Here is a 25,025-nt window from a genome sequence, read left to right as displayed (position 1 = left end):
CAAACATTATTTAGCAATGTTTGAATAAAGCTTTTCCTAAAGACATGAGTCTCTTCCAAACTTTTTAATTTTGTGACTTTCCTTTAACAAAAACAAAATATCACGTGTTATTGTTGTCCTCAGGAGCACTAAGAAATTTCCTGCCTGAGAAGTAAATGACTGAGGGGGAAAAATTATAGACCATTATGGCATGCTAATAATCCAAATTAGATAAACAAACACAAGCAATGGAAAGGAAGAAAGAGCAAACGCATTCAGCAGAGAATGGTGATAAAGAATAATGGACAGCTCATTCTCCACAGCTAAAATTGCACAAGCTGAGCTGTCTAAGGGAAATGAGTCATCTGGTTCTCAAGTTATAAGGGAATCTTACAGAATATTTTCAGTTTGAATAGCTAACACTGCAGGCAATTGAAACAGGTCTCCAAATATCTGATTAAAGTCATGCACGATTACAACTGGTATAGAATATTTTTGCACCTCTTTTACAAATAGTAAAATGCAGGTTAAATTTCCACCTTTCTCTTACTTAACTTCCAAAGTAGGTATTAATTAAGGAAATAAATTAAGATATGCTTAACTAAATTCTTGGTTATGAAAATGAAGTCTAAAACTATTTATTAGGACATTATTCACTTCTACAATGCATCTTAATGAACTATTTTGTGCTTTGATTCAATAGTCCTTTTATTTCATGTGAATTCTTTAACATAAATGGATTTTCACACCAGAATCTGGTTTTAAATCTCTAAAAAATTAGCCTCAGAATACTAGAGTGACTGAATAGGAGAGAAAATGAAAAGAGGAATAATGTGAGGGGTGCTGTGCAATCATAAGAGATAAAAAATACATAAGATCAGAGGGAAAATAAAACTCCCAATAATGTCATCTATAGAATTAAGTCTCCTAATTTTCCTAACTTAATTTGATCATGCAAATTGCCTACTAAAACCATCAGGCTAGGTGATTTTTATATTTCATTGCTTATAACTATAACTCTACCATCTGTTCTTCTATAAATGATATATTAAAAATCAAATCGATGATTTTTTCAATACATGTTCTTTTGTACAATATATCTCCCATGATTCTATACCAATTTGCTAACGAAAGAGAAATCTGTCTTTTTTTTTTAATTGTTCATGGACTAAAACAAAACAATACATTTTATAGAAATCACGGAGTGGAATAGAACTTTATCTAACATCTTTCCTAAGTTTATATCACTGTTTATCAGTTGGCAAAGCAATGATGCTAAAAAAGAAAATATTTGACAATGGAAGTAGCCATATCTATAGTACTATAAAAATACAGTTATAGAAGAACATTTTAATTTAGATCTAAAAATTAAAATAAATCTTTAACAAATTATACTTTTGGGACACAAATTATTTGTCTAATTCCCATATATACATATGTCATTTCTGTTGCCCTTTAATATTCTTATTCAAAAGAAGGTACAGGCATACCTCATTTTATTGTTCTTTGCTTTATTGTACTTTGCAGACTGCATTAAAAGTTAGTACAAATTGAAGGTCTGTGGTAGCAGCCCTGCATTGAGCAAGCCTACTGGTGCCATTTTTCTAAATGCATTTCCTCACTTTGTGTCTAGTAACACATTTTGAAAATTCTCGCAACATTTCAAACTTTTTCATTATTACTATATCTGTTATGGTAATCTGTCATCAACGATCTTTGATGTTACTATTGATAATTGTTTTGGGGGGCCATGAACTACACCCACAGAAGGGAGAGAGCTTAACCCATAAATGCTGTGTATGTTCAGACTGCTCCACCTGACCAACCCTTCTTCCTGTTTCTCTCCTTCCCCTCAGGCCTCTCTAGTCCCTCAGACATAACAATACTGAAATCAGGTCAATTGACCAACAAGCCCATGGCCTCTAAGTGTTCAAGCCGAAGGAAGAAAGCTTTAAATGAAAAGCTAGAAATGATTAAGCTTAGTGAGGAAAGTATGTCAAAAGCCAAGACAGGCTGAAGGCCAGGGTTCTTATGCCTTTTCTCCATATCCTTTCCAGCATTTGTTATCTCTTATCTTTTTGATAATAAACTTCCTTACAAGCCTGAACTGATATCTCATTGTGGTTTTGATTTGCATTCCCCTGATGATTAGTGATATTAATCACTTTTCATGTACATGTTGGCCATTTTTATACCTTTGGAAAAATTTCAAATTTCTTCACCCATTTTAAATTGGGTTATTTTGGGGGGTTTTCCTATGAGTTTTTTGTATATTTTACATATTAACTCCTTGTTGGATACGTAGTTTGCAAATATTTTCTACCATTCCATAGGTTGAACCTTTTCATTTTGTTGATGATTTCCTTTGCCGTGCAGAAGCCTCCCTATGATTGGGTCTCCCCTGAGATTTTCACTCTCAGACTTGTTCACACTAAGCCTCCAGCAATGTGTCAATTACAGATAAGGTTTCCTTCTCTGGCACTAGTTCCTGCAGCAGTTTCCACTCATGAGTCCTTACTCCAGTAAGCTGTGATTCCTGTGTGTGCATGTCTGTCTCTCCAATCCTGAGGAAAGAGGTTTGCCCTGGGTCCCTTTCTCTCTTTCTAATCCAAGAAGAGCTGTTGATATTTCAGCCTGTTCATTCGGGGTGGCAACTTCCAGGCTTTTTACATGTGGAACCACAAACCGGAAGTCCAGGCTTCTTGATTTTTCACAAACAAATTCCACAGCTTCCTGTGCCATGGCATTTGCACTGTCTTTTCTTTCTGTCTGGAATATTCTTCTCCCAGATATCTGCAAAGCTCATATGCTGCCTAACTGGCAAGATCTTTCGTGACACCCAAAGTCATATAACAACATCTCCCATCCCCACATTCCTCATATCCCTAACTACACTTATTTTTTTCCTTTTCAGCATTTACCATCTATATATTTGTTAGTTTATTTTTTTTACTGCCTTTGTCCCTTTCTAGAATGCAAGTTTCTTGAGGGCAGTAGCTCAGTCGGTTTTCTTCACTATATTCTCAGGGCTGAGACAAATACTTGGCAATAACAGATAAGCAAAGTAATGAAACAAAGATTCCAGAGGACAGACCATGCTACTATCTCACATGTACTTAAAAAAAAAAAAAAAAAAGTAAATGCAGTCATACATGTATCAAAATTGAAGCTTATATTTAATGTTTGTTTTTTTTTTAATTCATTTACTTTTTAGAATAACATTTATTTCATGTTGTATCAGTATTGAGGTGGACTAATATTAGAACTGTTTAGCCCCCCAAGGGACTCAACAGAAAAGACTGTAGTACAATGCCTGATTTTCTCTTTCAGGATAACATCTAACAGTATCTTTTAGTGAGGAAAATTATCTCAAGTTCTACAAGTAAATATTAAAATACAGCTGCCATATAAAATGTAAAAAAAAAAATGCAGCTGCCATCAAGGCTTTTGACTGAAAAGAAGTTTTAGGTCATAAGAAAAAAAATATCAGATAGCTTATAACTTTGGACTGTTATGATGAGAAGTTTTTATTTTATGTGTATTCTGTGTAAAGGACTTGAAAAGGAGCATATTATGTTTTTTATATGGTGCCCAAATGAAATCAGTAATAACGTTTCCTATCAAGATATACTTAAAACCTGGACATTTTATAAAATTGTGAGATTCTTGGGGGCATACTTTATAACATTATTTGTAGGTAAAATTTCATAAATGGAAAAATCTAGCTGATGAGAGCACCGCTGATTTTCCTGAAAAGATATGCTGTTTCCCATCAATACAAATTGAGAAATTATTTAGTGTAGAATTTCCTACCCTTTTTCTTTTCTTACTTTTGTTTTAGGACACCATGGCACAGACATAGATAATATTTGCATGCCACACTAGGAGGATTTGGAGGTATCTATATGGGGTTCGGTGAATGAATTACATTTCCTTATATCAAATAAGTAAATTTATATAAATAAAAATATTTATATATAAGTAAATATATAACATAAATACGTCATCATATATAAACACATAATGACAAATATATAAATAATATAACAATAAAAATGAAATAGAGAAGGAAGATACTAAGTATTTATAATTTATAAATAAAAAGTTAGGGGTGCCTGGCTGGCTCCATCGGTTAAGCATCTGCCTTCAGCTCAGGTCATGATCTCAGGGTTCTGGAATTGAGTACCACATCCCCACATCGGGCTCTCTGCTCAGTGGGGAGTCTGCTTCTCCCTCTCCCCCTCTTTCTCTCTCTCTCTCAAATAAATGAATAAAATATTTTTTAAAAAAAGAATAAGAAGTTAGCAGAAGGACTTTATAGTGTCCAAATGTATTTTCAAGTGCTATAAATTTTGAATGTGCAGAAATCACTCAAATTTTATCACTATAAAACATGTTATCACTTTATATCCATCAACATGTACTGTCACATCTCTAAGACACTCACAGAAACGCAATGAAGAACTCCATTGTGGAAATCATACTGAGAGTCCACAACATGCGTGATTACTTTGCATTTGCCCTCCTGTGACATCTCTCAATTCAACAGAGTCTTTCTTCAAAAACTGCAGCAAGATAGGAGAGTGAATGGAAGACAAAGACTTATTTTATATGTACTTTTGGAAATACTTCTTAAGGATTCATTCTAGTTTAAAGAAAGGAAGTTTTATATTTGTGGCCATGGAAATGCACGAATGCCCATCTCTCGTATTATTAACATCAGAAACGATTAGAGCAACTTGATGACAGGGATTGTGTCTCAGTCATCTTTGTTTCACCTACATCTATATAACCATGTATAGCTCAATAATTTAATGAATAATAAAAATAATCAAAGTGCTCCTACGTATACCAATCTAAAATGTGTGTCAGTGTTGATATTTTAAATTATGTTAGATACATGTTCATATTAGACTTCTTTTTAAAACCTGGGGTATTATGTGGACACATTTTGGCAATGGTTTGACCAAAATAACTCCAAAGGTGGCTTGTTGGCTTCCCCATATACAGTTCTCCCAATTACATATTCCCAAATATTGACACTTAATTGTAAAATAAGCTTGAAAAGAAGTGTGCCAATTGCCACATTATAATATTGTCAGATTTTATAATTTTGAAGCTAATTTTAAAAGTAAAAGCAATGTACTTATATTTATGTGGTATAGGTGAGTACTTCTGAGTTACTTTCACAATAAATTTAAATATAACAAAATAAATATAATGTTATTGACTCTTATGTTCATTTGAAATCTATCTCTTAATGCTATAACATATAAACAATTTATTATTAACTCTCAACAAATATTTACTAATAATATATTGTGGAGAGGATGGAAGAATATAGACAATCAAAGAGTGAAGGAGGATTGGTTAGAATGAAACAAAAAAAGAATAAGAAAATGGGAGTGATGCAAATACTATGGTAATTTTCCATTATATAAACAAATAAGTACCCAGTAATCAATAAATCATGAATTTTAGGTTTCAATGTTTCATATTCTTTTAAATAAATGATTTTCAAATATCCCCAGAAATACTTTCCTATTTTCACAAATAGTGTCCTAAAACAACCAAAAGTACAAAATATATACAAGCTTGTACACCTGTGGTGAGAAAAATTAAATGCATTTTATGTAGTTCAGTGAACAAGACTACTCTGCTTGTTAAAGCTGTTTATTTTTCTTTTCCTTTCAAATCCAAATAATAGGCAGGCAAATCTTTCTCCTTGCCAAACAGCGTCAGTAAGTAATCTTATACTGCTGGATTCTCAAAGCTCCTAGTGAAAATATCCAAAAGCTTGTGGAAGAAGTTTATGTACAATACAGTACACATTTTTTCCCTCTACTTCTTCAGCAATATTTCCTCTTCCACATGCAAACACATAGCCTAGGTTTGTTACTTCAAAAAAAAAAAAATCAGCTCAAGTATATATGACAACTAGAGATATTCACAGATGTAACCAGCTACACCTCCTGCACTCACCCAGAATCAGATCTCAAAAACACTGCCCATACCCTGGAAACGCCAAGTGCTCATTTCTGTTTTATTCCTAAACCCACCACAAACTAGTTTCCATTCTCCTTGCTTCAATGAAATTGCTTTCATCAGGGTCACAAATGGACTCTGCATTGCTAAATCCAGTGAACATACTTCTGGTCATTTTTTTTAATCAGAAATTTTATATATATATAAGATTTATACACACACACACACACACACATATATATATACACACATATATGTATATGCATATGAAGGAACTATGTTCCTAGCATTCTATTAGGTGATTAAAAACATTTAATAAATAAATATATATATAAAATATATATAATAAATAAAACAATATTTTCACAGAAATCATTTCTACTTCCCTCTAAGCTATCTTCCATTTGACCTAGAACAAAAACCTCACACAATCCAAAAACATTCACTAAATCCAATCTTGTCCTTCCGGTCTCAGCCAAGGTCTCGTTTCTTCTAGAAAACATCTGATTACTCCCACAGCCCCACCACCCTGAACCTACCTCTGAGGTAGTCCATCTTCCCTCCTTTCTACCTTCCCTTCTCTCTCCCATTCTTCATCTAATCAACTAATCTGTATTGAGGACTTATTAATTCCCTGTCACTGCTATAAGCATTTGGAATACTACTAAACGGACAAAAATCTCTTCTCCATGGGAACTTCCATTTTAGTCAAGAGAGAGACAAAAACGTACAAATAAGTAAATTATATTACACTAAACTAGTTACATTGTATTAACATTGCTTGTTGACTTGGCTCTCTTCCCAAACAATACCATAAGTACCTTCACTTACTATGTTCCTAGCATTCTATTAGGTGCTTAAAAACATTTAATGAATCTAGAATCTGCCTTTTCCTCTAACTGAAGATTAGCCTATTCCTATATTCCAGAGCTTTATATAACTTAACTTTAGACTAATGCCACCTTAATGTTTTACCAGGACCCTAAGGAGAACTTCTTTTGAACAGATCTAGATTACTGTGTTCCATGCATTAATTATTTTCTTTTTATTCCAATTTGGGAGTTTACTTTGTTTATTGATTGCTCTCCAGAAACTCAGTATTATAAATAATTATATGTAACACTGTAACTTAATATTATATTGGATTGCTCATCAGGTTATAGACTTTTAGAACTGTCTACTGTTAGTTGCTACATATAAAACAGAATTTAACTGGTTCCTGGGCAGCACATATTGATCTATTTCATTAACTTTAATGGTTGTATGATATTGTACTTATACATATGTAATTATATATTTAATCATTTTTAAGGGCTTTTAGTACCTCCCAGTTCACTATCATTACAAACAATGCTGTAGTGAAGCTCCTTGTATCTGCCTTCTTAAGTGCATATCTGAATGATTCTATAGGTTAGCTTCCTAGAAGTGGAATTGCTAGTGCAAACAATGAATGCTGACAAATTATCCTCCAGGGAGGGTTTGCCAATTCATACTCTCCAAAACAGAGTAACTGCTGTTTCCCTTCCTTCTTTACAGATCCTGTGTAGATGCAAATGTGTGTATTTAATTTTCTCATATTCTGATGATCATGTAACAATTCCTTATGAGAGGGAAATTGTCCCTGAGCCTGTAGCCTAGCTCATATCTCTCTACTAGATGTCCTCATAGTATACCACATCATATTTTATCCTAATTATGATCATTCTAGATCTCACTTTTTTACTATCATTTTTGCTTTTTAAAATCATAACCTCTTGAGGTAAATACATCGAGATGAAAGCAAAATAATTATAACTTGATGGGTCTTTAAGAATGAAGTTTTCTCATCTTACTTATTTTTAATAGTTTTTTTATTATACTTTGCCTAATAAATGTTCAAGAAAACAACTGGTACTTTTATCCAAATGGTATTTTTCCTGTTCTTATATTTGTTACCATTTCCTCATAGGCTGCATTGTAGTGAAAAACCCTATAGAACTGACAGCAAAATATTATTTTTTATATTGAGCTGTTACTTTTTAATGTCCTAAGAACAACCAAAAGTAAAGTACGTCCCCTAATCATGGGATATCATGTTGGCATATATTAAATTTAAACTTGTTACTTATATTGTTTAAATACTACTATCAAGTCTCTCTTTAAATGAGATGGACCACATGGTATATGCAACCTAATTAGAGAAGATGAAGATGAACAATAAAAAATTAGTTACAATTTTCGGTACTGTAAATATGCTATGGTGAATATAAAGTAGAAGTAAGTGAGAGGAAGGTTACTAGACAGGGAATTTACATCAGATGATCTCTGAAGAGGTAGCATTCAAATTAAGTTGCTTTTGTATCTTTTATCATGTGCCGAAATTCTTTCAATTTAATATTTTGCTTTGTATTTTACTTTATCTATTAGCGTATGATTGTGGTTATGTTACTTTTATTTGCTTATTTAATATATTTTGTCCATGTGTTCATCTTTAAATCCACTGCTCAATTTGTTCCTGGTTTGGTTATCCTAAATAGTATGTGTTTGGGTTCAATTATAATTAAAGGTGAAAAATGTTGTCTATTATTGATGAGTGGAAACCATTTAAATTTGTGATCATAAATGATAAATTTGTTTTCCATCAAGTGTTAAGTGCCTTCGTGTTGGCTTTAAATTTTTTTCACTTTTTTCTACCATTTATTGCATATACTATGCTATATTTTCTTCTGCTTTCTGCAATGACTTGGTAGGAAAAATTCCTTTATTGCAAAAGAAAAAAGCATCTTTAATAATTTAATAGCCATACTTGAACTGACATTGTTCATATTTCAAAAGTCAATAATTTAATAGTAATAGAAATATTAGTACCTACACTGGTTATTATATAAGACTGGTGAATCACTGAACTCTACCTCTGAAACTAATAATACACTGTATGTTAATTAATAGAATATAAATTTTAAAAAAGAATAGTAGTACCTATATGTTGTTCTATCTATGGATACTTACACTGTTTTGAATTATTTACTAATGTGACATCAATTTCATTTATTTTTATACATGTCTCCTGATACACATGTGCATAAGACTCTCCAGAGTATAAACTGGGTTATAGGGGCTGCAAAAGTACACAATTACAAAATAATGTCAAATTGTATATGCCAATTATAATAAATCCACATTCTCTCCAACAATTACATTGTCAGTCTTTTAATTTTGGTCCATATAATGTATAAAATTTTATCTTGATACATTCTTAATTTGCCTTTTCCCTGGTTATTTTTGAGGGAAGAATCTAATGAGTTTGACTATCATTTTATGCATAAGGCCATGCATGTTTCCTCATCTGTCCATGACTCTTCATGTCTTTTGCCAATTGTTCTGTTGGATTGTCTTTTTCTTATAATATTAGAGACTCTTCTGTATATCACCAATGAAATAATTTGTTGGTTATGTGTGTTGCAGATATCTTCTTTCAATCTGTGGCTTCTCTTTTCATTCTTTTTGTTTTCTTGAACAGATGTTCTTAATTTCAATTAGGTTGAATTTATCACACTTTTATTTTACAGTTACTGAATTCATTTATTTAAAATTCTATGAAATTATGGCTATGAAATTTTCCCACTAATTTTGCAAAAAACATCATATCTCTCTTTTTTTTTTTAAGATTTTATTTATTTATTTGACAGAGATACAGACAGCCAGCGAGAGAGGGAACACAAGCAGGGGGAGTGGGAGAGGAAGAAGCAGGCTCATAACAGAGGAGCCTGATGTGGGGCTCGATCCCACAACGCCGGTCTCACGCCCTGAGCTGAAGGCAGACGCTTAACCGCTGTGCCACCCAGGTGCCCCTCATATGTCTTTTCAATTATAAGAAATGCTTTTTTTCCCCACAGCTAAAGAGCATTTTCTTTTACTATACACCCTTACTGTTTCTGCATTATTTGTTCTATTTCACCCTTTCCAGATCTCCGTCTGTATAGATTGGATTTCCCTTACTAGAACAAATGTATGTTATTTTCTGTTAGTTTATTTTACATTTATTTCTTTACAGTGTATTTTGAGAAATAATGTCAAACTGATCTTTAATATTAGTAAATTTGTTTTTTTTTCTGTAGTGTCAGTCCTGTTGTCTAACACATGCAAAGGAGATTTTTATTTCTATTGCGTTTTACTTTTCTATAAGTATCTTCCCCATTATTCTTTCCCTTGCCCCATCCTCATCTTATTTAGCTCCACTTTATTGCAAAACACATCAGTTTTCAAAAATATACATATTATCCTTATCTCCTTTTGAAGTCCTTTTTTTACATTGTAGGTTTTCTTGTTTGAAAAGACCAAACATTTTCTTTTCTATCATTAAATATTATTGGAGTAGTGCTTTCTTTCCAATGATCCATATAGTGGGATTTTTCAGGGGCAGGAGCTGTAATTTTATTATCTGTTTCTTGGTTTCAATGTCTTAGTTTAGATATACTTCTACAAAAAAAATGCTCTACTCATACCCAATTTTGTTAACTGACTTTATGTCTGTTGTTTCAGTTGTGAAATTCAGTTCCTAGTTTGCCATTTGTATTACAGTTGTGTACTAAGGATGTCAATGGTTATAAAATAATATGCCCCATATTTACTGGAATTTGTATAAACATTTTTATTTATTTTGTGTATAATTCCCTTTGTGTATTGATTTATATTACAGATATCTGTTTTATTTTATTGTTTGAGAAAAGTTCTTAATGTCTCATGTCCTACATTGGGTTTATTTTTTTGTTCGTTTATTTCTTTTGCACTTTTTTTTTTTAAGATTTTATTTATTGATTTGACAGAGAGCCAGCCAGCGAGAGAGGGAACACAAGCAGGGGGAGCGGAAGAGGAAGAAGCAGGCTCCTAGCGGAGGAGCCCTATGTGGGACTCGATCCCCGAATGCCGGGATCACGCCCTGAGCCGAAGGCAGACCCTTAACGACTGCGCTACCCGTCTTTTGCACTTTTGACTTAACATGCTTGTACAGTTCCTTATAATTGTTTTCTTTTTTTTTTAAACACTTAATCTCACAATATTTTTTTTAAAGATTTTATTTATTTATTTGACAGAGACAGCCAGTGAGAGAGGGAACACAGCAGGGGAGTGGGAGAGGAAGAAGCAGGCTCCTAGCAGAAGAGCCTGATGTGGGGCTCGATCCCAGAACGCTGGGATCACACCCTGAGCCGAAGGCAGACGCTTAATGACTGCGCCACCCAGGTGCCCCTATAATTGTTTTCTAAGAGTAAATAAGATGTTTTAAAACATGATCTCATAAAATATTTAGAATTTCTACTTTCTCCCATAACGATGAAAATCTAGGATGTATCTCATTTAATCTACCAGAGAAAAATTGGGAGGGGGTTAAATTGTCACAAATACTGGTATTAACAGTGGAACATATTTTCGTTATTTATATCTTTGTTAGTGTTTACCAATGAATGGAAACACAATGAAAGAAAGGTGTATAAAAGAGACAGAAAGGTTAGGAATCCTTATAAGTGCCCTATGTTAAAAAGAGTAGACAGTACAACACTGTCATAAAGAGTATTTTCTTTTAACTTATATATTTTTTGGTTTAGAAAGTACTGCTTACAGTTATATGGGTAATAGTAAACAGATATAAAGCCGAAGAATAAAACAGAGATAAAAATTCTGCTTGATATTTTTAAAAACAAAGAAATACATGATTCAAAAAGGGGGAAATGATTAAAAATTACTAGTAAAAAATGAATGTATTCAAAAAACCTCAAAAATTAGAAAAACAAATAAAATAAAGCATTAGATGTAGACCACTGCAAATTCATAGAACTATAATACGGCACATTATGCTGAATCAAAATTAAGAATGATTGCTACATAATATTTGTCAAATATATTCTGCATTTGGGATTAAAGATTTCATGTATATATTCATTAAGCATATATTATGACTAGTATTAAAACTGTTTTGACAGTAGTGCAGATTTGATAATTTAAACTAGACAGTGATGTCTATTTTTCTTTCCCAAAGGCCTACTTATAAGATTCACATTTGTTTGTCTGTTTGTTTGTTTATTTTATTTATTTATTAGGGGAGATGGAGAGAAAGAATCGTAAGCAGGCTCCATGCCCAATGTGGAGCCCATCATAGGGCTCAATCTCACAACCCTGAGATCATGACCTGAGCTGAAATCAAGAGTCAAGAGTCTGACAATCAACTGAGCCACCCAGGCACCCTATAAAATTCACATTTAAATAATACACAGGTATGAAACATCTTCCTACAGATTGTAATCCTACTAAACATTCATTTGAGCCATTGTATAATATATTAATAGTAAAAGGAATAAATGAAAAAGAAAAAAAATCAAAATCCCTTTAGTAAAGAGAGAAAAAATAAAAGCATCTTACTGTGGTTCTGGATCTTCACTGGGAAGTCCTTCAGGGGAGAGGATTCTTTAGGTGTTTCACTTTTACTTTACAGAATTGGGGAAAGTCAAGTGTTCCTCTGCTCAGTACCTTTATCTGGGGACTCCTCTGACTTCTGACTGAATAGGATAGACTCAGAGCGCCAGAGTCTGGACCAACAACTCCACATTAGGTGGGAGAGCTGAGCCCAAAAAGAGCCTGAGACATGTGCTTTCATAAGGAACACTGGAACATACTCAGTTCTGGTCTTGTGGAAGACATGCTGTGTGAGCAGAGAGTCAGCCTGATGGAAGGACCCTATTCATGCAGCTCGAACCCTGGGCTGGGGGAGGGTGGCACCTGGTCCGTACTGGACAAAGGACTGCATCTGCACAGCATCACAGCTTGATGTTCCTCCCTCCCCAGAGCTCTGTTCATCCAGATTATTCTAGGCAGTCTCCTGGGTCTCAGCTAAATGACCTCCTTGGAACATGAAAGATGTCAGGATACTTTCCAGGATATTTAAATTCTTAATAGTTTGTCTCATGTGTAGGGATTTGGGGTTTTTATGTTGCTAGTGTTTCCCTCAGCCAACAGAGCTCTCAATCTATTATGAGTCTTTCTCTCATGGGAAATAAAGTGGCTTTGATAATAGCCGATGATTCTTTTTTTTTTCAAATAACCTATTTCTGAAAAACTTCTGGCTATAATTTTATGTGCCCATCTCTTCACATACACGACTGATCTTTTCAGGTATGTTGGAAAGATCCTCCTCTATTTTTATGGAGTAAATTCACTTTAAACTGCATATTTTGTGAAAATCCATTTTGTTGTTTTTGTTTGTTTGTTTTTATTCAGTTCTGGAAGGATTAGAAGTTTCCACCAGTATTTTTCCCTCTCCCTTTCTGTATGTATGTGTGTCTTTTCTAACTGCAACGAAATGGTTTGAAGACTTTTGATATGATCTTTAAGTATGTTAATTCTGTCACCTTCAGTTAGTATTCATGTGTCTCTTTTTCAGTAAGAGTTTTTAAGTAATTCAGCCACATCAATTAATTTCTTCAAAATGACTTCTGATTCATCTTCTAAGAAGTTTACATTTTCCAAAGCATTCATTATACACAATTCGAAGTTCCCACTATCCATCTTCTTCAAGAGCAACAGCCCAGTCTCTCATCATTAGCTTGTGTTCACCTAGAAGTTTCATCTTTCACTTTGAAAATTTGTTTCATACACACATTAGAATTTTCTAACATTTTATCCTGTTTAGTAAACTTGCTCTCTTTCCCTTTTCCATTCTCTGGCTTCTTGTGAAAGTAACTTTGTCCTTTCCTGAGGATCAGAACTTATCCAATGGATCATTCAGTACTATTTGAAGCTGTTTTTCAATCTTGTGATGTATTTTGAAGGCTGTTTGGGTTGCAGCTCCATGAAATTGGTTGTGTTTTGATGTATTTTCTAAAGTCTGAAACTTTTTTGAAACCTCAGCCACCAGTTTAACTTACTGTAAACATTTATATTTTTCTTCTTTTGTTACTTCTCTAAAAGTCTCTATTACAAGCCCAAGGAAAAAGTTGGAGCTCTCCAGCTTTTTATTAAAGATTTCTAATTTGTATGTTTCTAATAGTTTGTTCTTGAATCTGGCTTCTCTTAAAGTTGATTCAAGTGTTCCAATTTTTTTTTAATCAGATTAATTTTCTCATAAATTTGCCGTCTTTATTCTAGAATTTCTGCCCAAAACCAAACATTGTGATTAGAAATGTCTTTTCATCTTTAGTATTTGTCATATATTATTCTTCTCTGATTTTGGGGGGGGGGGGGAAGGGATAAGATAGATTTGTCTCCATGTCTCCATGTGGACTGGTTTATTACACTGTTTTTTTTTTTGTTTGTTTGTTTGTTTTTTAAGAGTTTCAGAAAGCAAATCAATACTGGAAAATAGAAGAATGCTCTAATTATGCTAATTACTCAATGTCAGACAAGTCCCTTGACTACTGTGCATTATCTGATAATCTCTTATTATCTGATGATATCCTTCATATCCACCTTCTAATAAAATTGTATCATGAAAATAACTGAAGATGTGTAAAACATTTTTAAAGGAAAAATGTTAAATAAATTATGGCTGTTTATATAGATTAGGACATTTACTAAATACTTTTATTCAAAAAATATTCTAATCTAGACTCTAGGCCATGTGTAGTGTAATACATATCAAAACTGGATAAGATAAAAATCAGCCTTGAGGTAGTACTCAGCAACTTAATAGAGGTTGCTGCCCATCATATATGCCCACATTTGGCAGCAAATATTAATTATTCTTTTCAGAGTGATTCCCCTAGTTCAGAAACTTAAGTATAAAAATGCCCAAGGAGTTTACTGAGTCAAGAGTTTTTAAAACTGTACATAACTAACAGCATGGAAGTTCCTGAAGAGTTGACTTAAGTATAACTCAATCAATTAAATCAGTAAATGGATAGTGACCACCTACTATACATCAACCTCTGGGTTATACACAAAAAATTTATGCACAGAGGAATATTCAGTCTAGTGAGGGAGACCTGTCAACCAAGGACTATGATACAAGAGAAATAATCTGACAAACAGAAGCTGAAGTGCTAGGGAACACTTCTATGGAATCATTAACTCAGAATGAGATTAATGAGTTTTAGGGAGACTTGTTCCTAAAAGTGATGTTAAGATACAAAGAGTGCTGGGGCGCCTGGGTGGCTCAGTTGGTTAAGCATCTGCCTTTGGCTCAGGTCATGATCCTGGGGTCCTGGGATCTAGGCCCACATCCAGGCTCCTCTGGAGCTCCCTGCTCAGTGGGAAGTGTGCTTCTCTCACTCACTCTGCCCCTCTTCCTGCTCCTGCTCTCTCTCTCTCTCTCTCTCTCTCTCTCGCATGTGCTCTTTTTAATAAATAAATAAAATCTTAAAAAAAAAAAGGCTGCACTGTGGTGTTTGGCTATTGATAGTCAATTGGTTCTCACTAATAAATTGATGAAGTATTTCTGAGGAAAATATATCTGACTGGTTGTTGCTAAAATACGTTTCAATGTGCCACTTTACTAATTTATAATGAGGAAAATAACTCTTCTATGTACCAAATATTTTAATTCCTATGAACATCATTTCTGTTCTATAAATGCAAACTAGAATTGCTATCTCAATGTTACATTTATGACATTTTCAAATGATATCTTAGCATACATGTTCTGTCTAGGTCCTTGCCTGATGACAACATTGTGTTAACACACAGAATGGCAGAGCTAAAGGGCCAGTGAAACTCAAATACGATGCAAGACTTAGTAGGAAAAACATTTTCTTTTATCACCATTACCATTTTCAGCATTTCAGCACTCTGCAATACTACTGAATTTTACTGATTTTTACATGTAGCTTTCTAGAGGCTGATTCCATTAAAAATATCTTTGTTTCTATTTTTACATTAAATAATGAAATATTTTTATTTTTCAAGTTATTGCCCTTGTGACGATACAATAACATTATTGCGTTGAAACGATTTTCTGTCAGACACATCAAGCTGCTAATGTATTTAGATGGCTCTGTTAAAAGTAAGTTTCTTTGGAAACACTTGATTTAAATTTTAGGAAACCCAGATAATACCTTGGTAATGAAAATGTCAACTTAAAAAAGAAAAAAGAAAAGCAATGCAGCACTGTTCTTGCCTTATTGCAGTTTAATACAGAAATATTCCATATGTTTAATTTTTCCTTGAAAAAATATAAAAGTATATTTTCATATATTCTGAAGTATTATGCTAGGGCTTTCAGATGTCCAATTTCATCCACAGATGTTAATATTTTATTTACTAGCTACATGACTTGGACAAGGAATTAAAGAACTCTAATCCTCTGTCCTCACGTCTTTAAAATAGGGGTAACTTTGGTACTTACATCATTGAATTATTGCAAAAATTAAATAAGTGTTATTTGATTTCTTCTCTCAAAAGAGTACATAGCAAAATATATTTAAAGGCCTTCATAAGCTGGTCTTTATTATCCTGTCTATTCTATTAACATGATACTCTACACAGTTTGTTGAACATGACACTGCTTTTTAAATCTGTGAAGCTGTTCATGCTATTCTGCCTGTTGATACCTCCTTTCTGCTTCTCTTTACTACTCTTTTAATGTCCTGCTGCATCTTCAAGATTCAAGTGACTCCTCATCTTCTCAGGGAACACATACATTCTCTCTTGGCAAAGGTGACTATTCTATAATTATCCAGTTATTTATTTAACAAATATTTAGAGTATGTCCACCATTATCCATTGTTTTAGAATTCATCCCTTCAAGATTTATCTTTAGAAACTTATGTTTATATGTTGATCTTCTTTATTCTTCACCTTTTTATCATCACGTCATGCTCAGTTTGTTCAATGAATAAAAGGAACACTGAAAGGCCACCATTTCCACATTTCCATTCATTTCTCTCTCTGGGGGATTAAATATTTTTTCAATTGATTCATATTTCTCACTCAAATGATTAAAACCAGGGTACCTGTAATAGCGTTCGTTAACAAAGAAAACAGTGTTTCAGTGCTAGAGAAAGTATACTATGAACTATTTTCTAAGAAGAAATAAGATGGGGGCGCCTGGATGGCATAGTCGGTTAAGTGTTCAATTCTTCGTTTTGGCTCAGGTGGTGACCTCAGGGTCATGAGATCAAGCCCTGTGTCAGGCCCCGCACCCAGTGCAGAGTCTGCTTGGGATTCTCTCCCTCTCTCTCTCTCTGCCCCTCCTGCTAATGCTCATGCTCTCTCTCTCTCTCTCTCAAATAAATAAATGAATCTTAAAAAAAAAAAAAAGGTATAAGATGAATGCATCAGGAAGAAATAATGTTTTATGGAAGATAAGTAGAGTGCTGAGAAGAACACCTACAGTGAAAAAACTGTGAGAAAGGGTAAGATATTTAATGTAAAACAAAACAAAACAAAAAACAAAAGCAAAAAACTTAGTATATCTGATAAAGCCTAACCCTAGCAAGGAGATAACTTGTCCAATATATATCCAAAAGTTTGAGGCCTGGTAAATTCTTTCAGCCTGTTTCTGGGTTGGGGTGAAGTTATCTTCTCTTCTAGTTGCTTCCTTTTTAATATTAGCCTAGAGGTAATTCTGATGCAGCCAAAACCAAAGAAGGTATAAGACTGTCAATAATTGGGGAAAAAATGCTCTACCACTAGATGTCTAAATAAGAACAATAATAACAGCAAAAATAGCAACAATAACAAAATCTATTAAGAACAAAAATAATAGGTGTATCTTTGAGTGCTTACTATGTGCCAGAAACTATGCTAGCTGGGAGAACAATGGGCCAAGGTAGCACCAAAGCTGGTATTTTCTAGACTTTTCCTAAATAATTTTCACAGCGTCTGAAGAGTCCTTAATTCCATTCCCTCTTTTCCCAGATCTTCCACCTTTACTGATGCCCCTAAGAAACAAGCAGGTTCCAAATTAATATTCTAAAGATTACTCATTAAATCTAAAATATTACTTTTATGATGATAAAATCCTAGTCAAAATCATGAATTTATTGCCCTAAGAAAAAGATTCCAAATCCCTAATGTGTATTTAAGTTTTTACACAACCTGAATCCTTTCTTCTTTTCTAGACATTTTCATCTACACCATTCCTTCCAAAACTCTTTTTCTAATGCTCTCAGACATGAAACCCTTCTTAAACCTGAATTACCTATTTGTTCTTTGCCTCCCCCAAATACCATGCATATCCTATATTAAACCTCTGTTCTCTTTGCTGGACCCATAGGCCCTCTTCCTTTTAATCACTTTTTATAAATCCTCCCCTATTAAACCAAATTATAGCAAGAGTCTAGAAAATTTATTCTAAATATGTGCAAGAAAAACAGCAACACTGCCAAACTTTCTTAGGCAGTGCTGTGGAGGAAATGATTTGGGTAGATTACTTGTTGATTTGTAGTTTCCAAAACTGCTAGCTTTAAAGCCAGAAGTATCACTGAAAAAAGAAGTCATGCAGATGTATGAGCTAGAGATAAAGATAAAGACATGGAGATGGATAAGTAAAGATAGCAGTATATACATTTCAATTCTCAAAAACATGAGAGATTATTTTTTAAAAAAATAATAAATCTAAAAACAAACTGATAAAAACAGGTAAACCAATAGATAATAAGGGCAAAATCTTAACATAAATACTACCTGTATTCTTATTGGAGTTCAGGAAGGAAAAAAAAAAAAAAATAGAAGGAATCCGAAGTAACCAAGTACAATTATTTCATGTAACATGGGAACAAACTAAAAATACTGTAAAAATACTGTATAAGTTTAGTTTCTTATAGAATAAAAAAGACTAAGTGGCCCTATGATAAAGAGTCTATTTAATCATGAATTCATATAGATGTAAGAACCTGAATTTGTTTCCCAAATACTAAAAAGAAAAGTATGATGTTTGAGAAAAAAAAAAATCACACTTAGAATAAATATAGTATCACTTTACTTAACTTTTAATATTTGCAAACTATTACTAAATGATGTAAAATTCTTCAAAGAAATCTTAGACAAATGCTTTATCATCTGAACCATGAGACATTTCCCATATTCAAGGAAAAATAAAATAAAATACCATTTAGTGAGCATTTACCATGTGCCAAGCCTTGTATTATGCCTTCTTTAAATTCATGACTTCATTTAATCCTCAAAATAATTTAATTAGATACCTATAATTATTATTATTTCCACTTTTCATTGAAGGAAACTGAAGCTAGCTGACAGAGGTGAAGAACTGTGCCCAAGGTCAAGTTAGTAAATGCAGAGACAAGATTTGCACTCAGGCAGTCTGTCTCTAAGCAGAAGCTGATTACATTACATTCTACTGTATCACACAATATCAAATTTAACTACTTACTCCATCTTTCTTTTCCTACTTAATTATAATTTTACCATATTCCCTAAAAATTATAATTTTACCATATTCCCTAAAAGTAGACACTTTTTTTTTTCTAAGTCATTAGAATTTGAGATATGCCACTGTGCTTAGGATTTTTTTGGTTGTCTATATCTAAAACCAGCTTTAGATAGTTTAAGCCAAAAAAGGAGACTATATCTAGATATAAGAATATCTCGCAACACACAAAGTTGCAAAACTCTCCCCATAAAAAGCCATGTGTAACCCAGGAAGATTTTTTTCTACATCTGCCTCTACTCTTTCTTCAGAATGACTTTTTTAAATATACATGGCAGGTGGAAAATGTCCACCCCATAACAGCCAGGTTTCAATTTTTTGTTTCCTGCTCAAACAGTTCAGAATGAAATAAAATCTCTTACCCCTGATTTCTGGGAGAGAATCTGCTTCTCCTGGCTTTGGTCAGTTTCCTCAATCAGATTCAGGCCACCAGATATGAGGTCTAGGTCAGGTGGTACAAATATAGCTTCAAGAGCCCCTACCTACACATCTGTAAATCTGAGGAGGCACACCTTCACACGTATATAGCTCAATCACATTTATCCTAGAATTTATGAAATCTTTACTTCTCACAGAAAAGAATCCTATAACAAAGGAACAGAAAAAATACGTAGAACTCAATCCTAAGAGGCTGTACATGAAGGGGACCAAAATATGCTACCCCACAGTATGTCACTTCAGCATAAAAATTATTTTGAGCTGAAGGCAATTAAGAAAAACGAGTTCTTTATCCTCTCTCCTCCTATCTGCCTAAAAGCAGGACATAAATTTCCCTTTATGAAAGTGTTCCTCCTCCCCTCTCTTGTACCAGAAGAACCAATATCACTGGAGACAGAAAGTGAGCATTGAGACGTACAAACCTTACAAAAATAATTTTTATTTCTCGTTAGTGTTCCCCATATATTTACCTTCCCACAATTGTTAAAACCACTCCCAGATGCCCAAACCCCTTTTTCCTTGTCTTGCTATTCCTCCACAATTTATCATCCTTTGTTAAAATGGTATATAAGCTGTTGAGTCTAGAAGCATCTTTGGGTCTTCGCTTCTTTTCTATGAAGGTCTCTATGCACATAAAAATAGTATCGACGTCAACCAAAATGTATATACCTTTTCTTCTATTAATGTCTTTTGCTAGTTTTATTCACAGACCTCATTAACTGAAATAATAGAGTAGAAGAAAAGTTTTTTTCTCCTATGTATTATACATTATATAAATACTTTATAAAGATAGATAGAGATAGAGATATACAGATAATTGGAATGATGTATTCAAATGCTGATGTTGAAATTTTAAGCATGGAGCCAATTTGCAAATGTTAAATAGATATTAATGTTTTCAGGATCTATCACATGAAATATTCTGGACAACAGGTCAGTAAAATCTAAATTGATATTAAAAATTCTGAAAGAAAAAAAGAAAAATTCCATTCTGTCTTATTAAAAACTATTGAATTCAAAGCACTACCAAATGCAGAGAGGGTATAAGACTTTTTTTTTTTTTTTTTTTTTTTTTTTTTGGTTGTTGTTAATGCAACTCAAGAGACAACACTAAAAAAACGCTGGTTTAAAGAAAGTAAGAAAGGCAATGCAGTTAGGATGTGCTGATCTTGATTGGGTTATATGAAAATCCAAATATTTTTAAATTCATAAACTTCCATAACTGAGGACTATGACAGCAGAGTTCCATATTTCCATTCATATTCAATTTTGAGTGTGTGACTACAGGAGAGTCTTTTTCATGCAATTTTTCAATGGTTCCTGATACTCAGAGTAATGTATGAAACAATAATGTTCTGAGTTTTGTGAGTATACAGCATACACCAAATCCCCACTGAAAGAAAAGCTACTCAATTCCTAATCATTTCAATAGGCTCTAATGTAATATTTCCTACATTGCAAATCACAGCACTTTATTTAAGGAAATCAGTCTGGCCAAGTGAGCTCTGTGGAGTGCAGCCTGCACAGACATCAGTTCAAAGGATCAGATGTCAAAGTGCTCCCTCTAATGTCCCTTAATCATCACTCCGATTAGTGCTTGAATAGAACTGTGATTAAAAATGCTGCTGCCATTGTCTACCTATTCAGTCGTCTAGCATTCTATGTAGGTTCCACCGATTAGTGTTTGAATAGGGGAACGATTAGAAAGACAGCTGCCATTGTATGCCCATTCGGAAAACAGCGAAACTCGCATATTTATTTGCTATGAGCACCAAATAAATGTTTTGCAAAGGTAAAATATACTATTAGGCTCTAAAGACAATTTAGCTGATTTCTTTTGTTCAGAGCATTCTATTTTCCCATATGCAAAGATATTTCTTATTTGCAAATAAAATAATATGCTTCATTAATATCTTTTAAAATATACATAGTCTGTTTTTATAGACATAGTCTTAACACACATCTGCTTTATTATATAGTACTTATTGACCTACAATACATCATACAATTTCAGTTTAATATTATGACTATCCAAAGAATTTCTGTATAAACAAATCAGTTTGGTTCCAGATCTTTCAGATCCCTTCTCAATATCTGTAGACTAATATGCAATCCATATGAATGACATCTCCAAAGAGAAACTTCCTTGTCAAAAATTGAGAGAAAATATTTCATTCTCAAGCCATTCTAAGACGGGCATATTTTAGGTTAGTACTGGGTACCCTGCAGGGACTCACGTAGGAAGAATCAGCCAGGGTTAGAGTCCCCAGGTGAAGGCAGACCTATAGACTGAAGAAACTGGGCAGGACCAAGGCATCATGTTGAAGGATTTTTGGAGAAAGGAAAATGTGTCAAGAAAAAAAATTCACAAAAAGATAATTCATTCCTACTTTATGCATATATTAGTCAGGGTTCAAAAAAGCTGGTGTCTTTTTCGGTTTCTCCCTATCTCTTTCTGTCTGTCTGTCTCTCACACACACTCCTTCCAACACACACACAATTTGCTGCCAGGGTATTTCTGGGCAATATAGGAAATGTTCTGTTTTTTCATTATCGTTCTTAGTATCTTTTGTTCATTACCTCTCCATGTTCTTTCCATATTTAGCTATGCTGTTCTGTATCCACTGTCATGATGGCAATACCTACATGTGTAGTAACAGAAACAGACCTGGGAGCGCCAATGCTTCAATACTAATAATGAGATTCAATAACACTTGTTGAGGACTATATATATGCCAGGCACTGTTTTAAGTATACTATGTAAATTGAGTCATTTAACCCCAATAGCAAGTGTATCAGGTAGATTCTATTAGTATCTTCATTTTGCTGAAGAGGATCACACAGCTAGTAAATGGCAGAAAATCCTTTACTAAGGATCACACAGCTAGTAAATGGCAGAACCAATAATTGAAACCAATTAGTTTGTCTCTGTAGCTCACTCTTAACCAACCTTTCTGTTGATAGGTCATCCCTTTTAGTTCCACTGTCTTCTTTCATAAAAAAACAAAAAACAAAAAACAAACAAACACAAAAACACAAAAAACACACAAAAAACAAAAAACCTCAAAGATAAGGAAGCTAGCTTTAAAGGGAAAGTTCTCTCTTTTTGCTAACAAAGCTAAAGAAACACACCTTACACTTAGGGGAAAGTTTTTTCCAGTTCAACTTAAACCCTGACTAGATAACTACACTCCATCCTAATCAACAATAAGGTTAGTTTAAGAAAAAAGAAAAAGAACCACCACTTAACCATAAAATTTCAAACTAAAGAAGAGCAAAATAAAAGTAACAGGGCTGATGGCTGACAGTTACAAACGAGTTTAATTTGTGTGTCACATGGATAGGGAGAAAGTTGTGATCAGTGTGAAATAAATAATTAAAGCAAAGCTCTCTTGTAACAGCCTCAGGAAATCAAGAGTTAACACTTTTCTTCTTTTTAGTCAATTAACATTTTATTACATATTTCTGCCTGGAGAATAAATCTCTGAGAATACTAGTCTATGTGTAGAATGAAGCACCAAGAAAACACATACATGCAAAAAGAGAACCTAATATGTGACAAAACTAAATTACAGCATGTAGCAAAGAGTGTGCTTTCTTAACCTGATGATGTGCATGTCTCTTAATGAAATCACCAGATTATAGAACTTTTCAATAAATGTAATTCTTGATATCACCTTCATCATTCTCAGTGTTATTGTTACATGTACTAGTCTTTGCTGACCTCTTCTGTCTCATTACTTGGTACTTGCATCACACTCTACACTTCAGCCATGCAGAACTGAAGCTCTTTCAGTACCTGAGGTTCAATATGCTCCCTCATCTCAAATTTTTCCAGTATATGTTTTCCATTCCAGTGGGATCCCTCTTCTTCTTTTCCTCCTACATCTGTATTTTCAACTTAAATTTTGCTTCCTCAGGGAGGCCAACCTTGAATCCGGAGACAGGATTCCACAGCTATAACTTCCATGGTTGGCTACACCTGCAATACTTGATTGTGAATGACTTTATTGCCTGTGAGAAAGACTATAAGTTGTCAGGGCAAGAAAAGTGTTCGTCTCTTTTCCCACCACTTTTCACGGTGGCAGGCACATAGTAGGTCTGCCATTAATTTTGTAATTAATGAAACTGTTCAAGGCAGATTCTAAGCACATAATTTATACAATGTAATTCTTAAAATCAGGCAGAATAATTGATCTGTAGTAGTGTTGGAATATAGAAAAATGTGACACATTAATTCTCTAAGAGGGTTCACTGCTATGAAAATAACTTATTTCCAGCCATTGGATTAATGTTCAAAAATGTTCAGGAGATGCTTTTCAGACTTCATAACTCATATATAGATAATGAAAACTAATCAATGATTTCATATTTTAATGACTGACTCAGGGTATACTTTGTATTCTTAAAGAAATTGAGAGGGCTCAAAATTCTCCTTTTGAAATCATAACCAGACTTTAAGACTTCCCATAAGCAATGTAAGTTACTATTTTAAAATAAATACTGGTTATGGGTCAGAAGATTCCACCCCAATTCCAATATTACAAGGTCCAAATATGTCTAAATGACCACAAGGCAAGACTTTAGGCTCAGAATCCCTCTTCCACTTAAATTTTTATAATCTTTGACAAAGGATTTTTAGTTAATCACATGTCACAGTGTATTTTTCCCTCTATAAACTTTTTTTCCCTCTGCTGAACTTTAAACTTGCATTTTCCATAAAGGATCAGATAGTTTCTTCAAATTAATGTCTATTCTAATATATACATAAAGTTAATTACTAAATTTATACAGTGATAACTTCTAAACTCTGTTATAAGTATGGGAGATTGTCCAATAAAGATCACTTAAAATATACTTACTTAAAAACAAACATTTTTTTTTTCTAATTCATTACAATGTTCTCCACACATGTAGCAGGATAATTGTTCTTACAATGTAAATGGAAAAACGATACCTGATTAATGATTCCAAAAAATCCAGTAATATATAGTGTATGGTAGCATGACTATGAAGTTAATGTAATGACCAGGCCAGCCCACCCACTTAGCCAGCCTGGACTTTTGGGGCCACCTGTGCCATCCAAAGCCATCTGAGTCCCTATTGCTGGTTGCCAGTTGCTACCCAAGTTTAAACATTCATGGGAACATCCCTAGGTCCTGAGGCTGACTGGTACCTCCAGAACAGTATAAGTCCTTTGATTTGCAGCTGTTTTTAAGGCCAATACTACAGTGAGGTAAGTGAGGTATCTATGGCACAAAATTTAAGG

At 33.6% G+C, this 25,025-nt stretch overlaps 1 protein-coding gene across 3 annotated transcripts in view; it reads right to left on the bottom strand.

Annotated features, from left to right (window-relative positions):
- The window catches only part of DPYD (dihydropyrimidine dehydrogenase), a 788,803-nt gene that overhangs the window by 707,630 nt on the left and 56,148 nt on the right, over positions 1 to 25,025 (bottom strand). The gene's annotated exons all lie outside the window — the stretch shown is intronic.

This window comes from Ursus arctos, unplaced genomic scaffold (genome assembly GCF_023065955.2).
Source record: "Ursus arctos isolate Adak ecotype North America unplaced genomic scaffold, UrsArc2.0 scaffold_12, whole genome shotgun sequence".
NCBI lineage: Eukaryota > Metazoa > Chordata > Mammalia > Carnivora > Ursidae > Ursus > Ursus arctos.
This window is presented reverse-complemented; position numbering and strand designations above follow the sequence as displayed.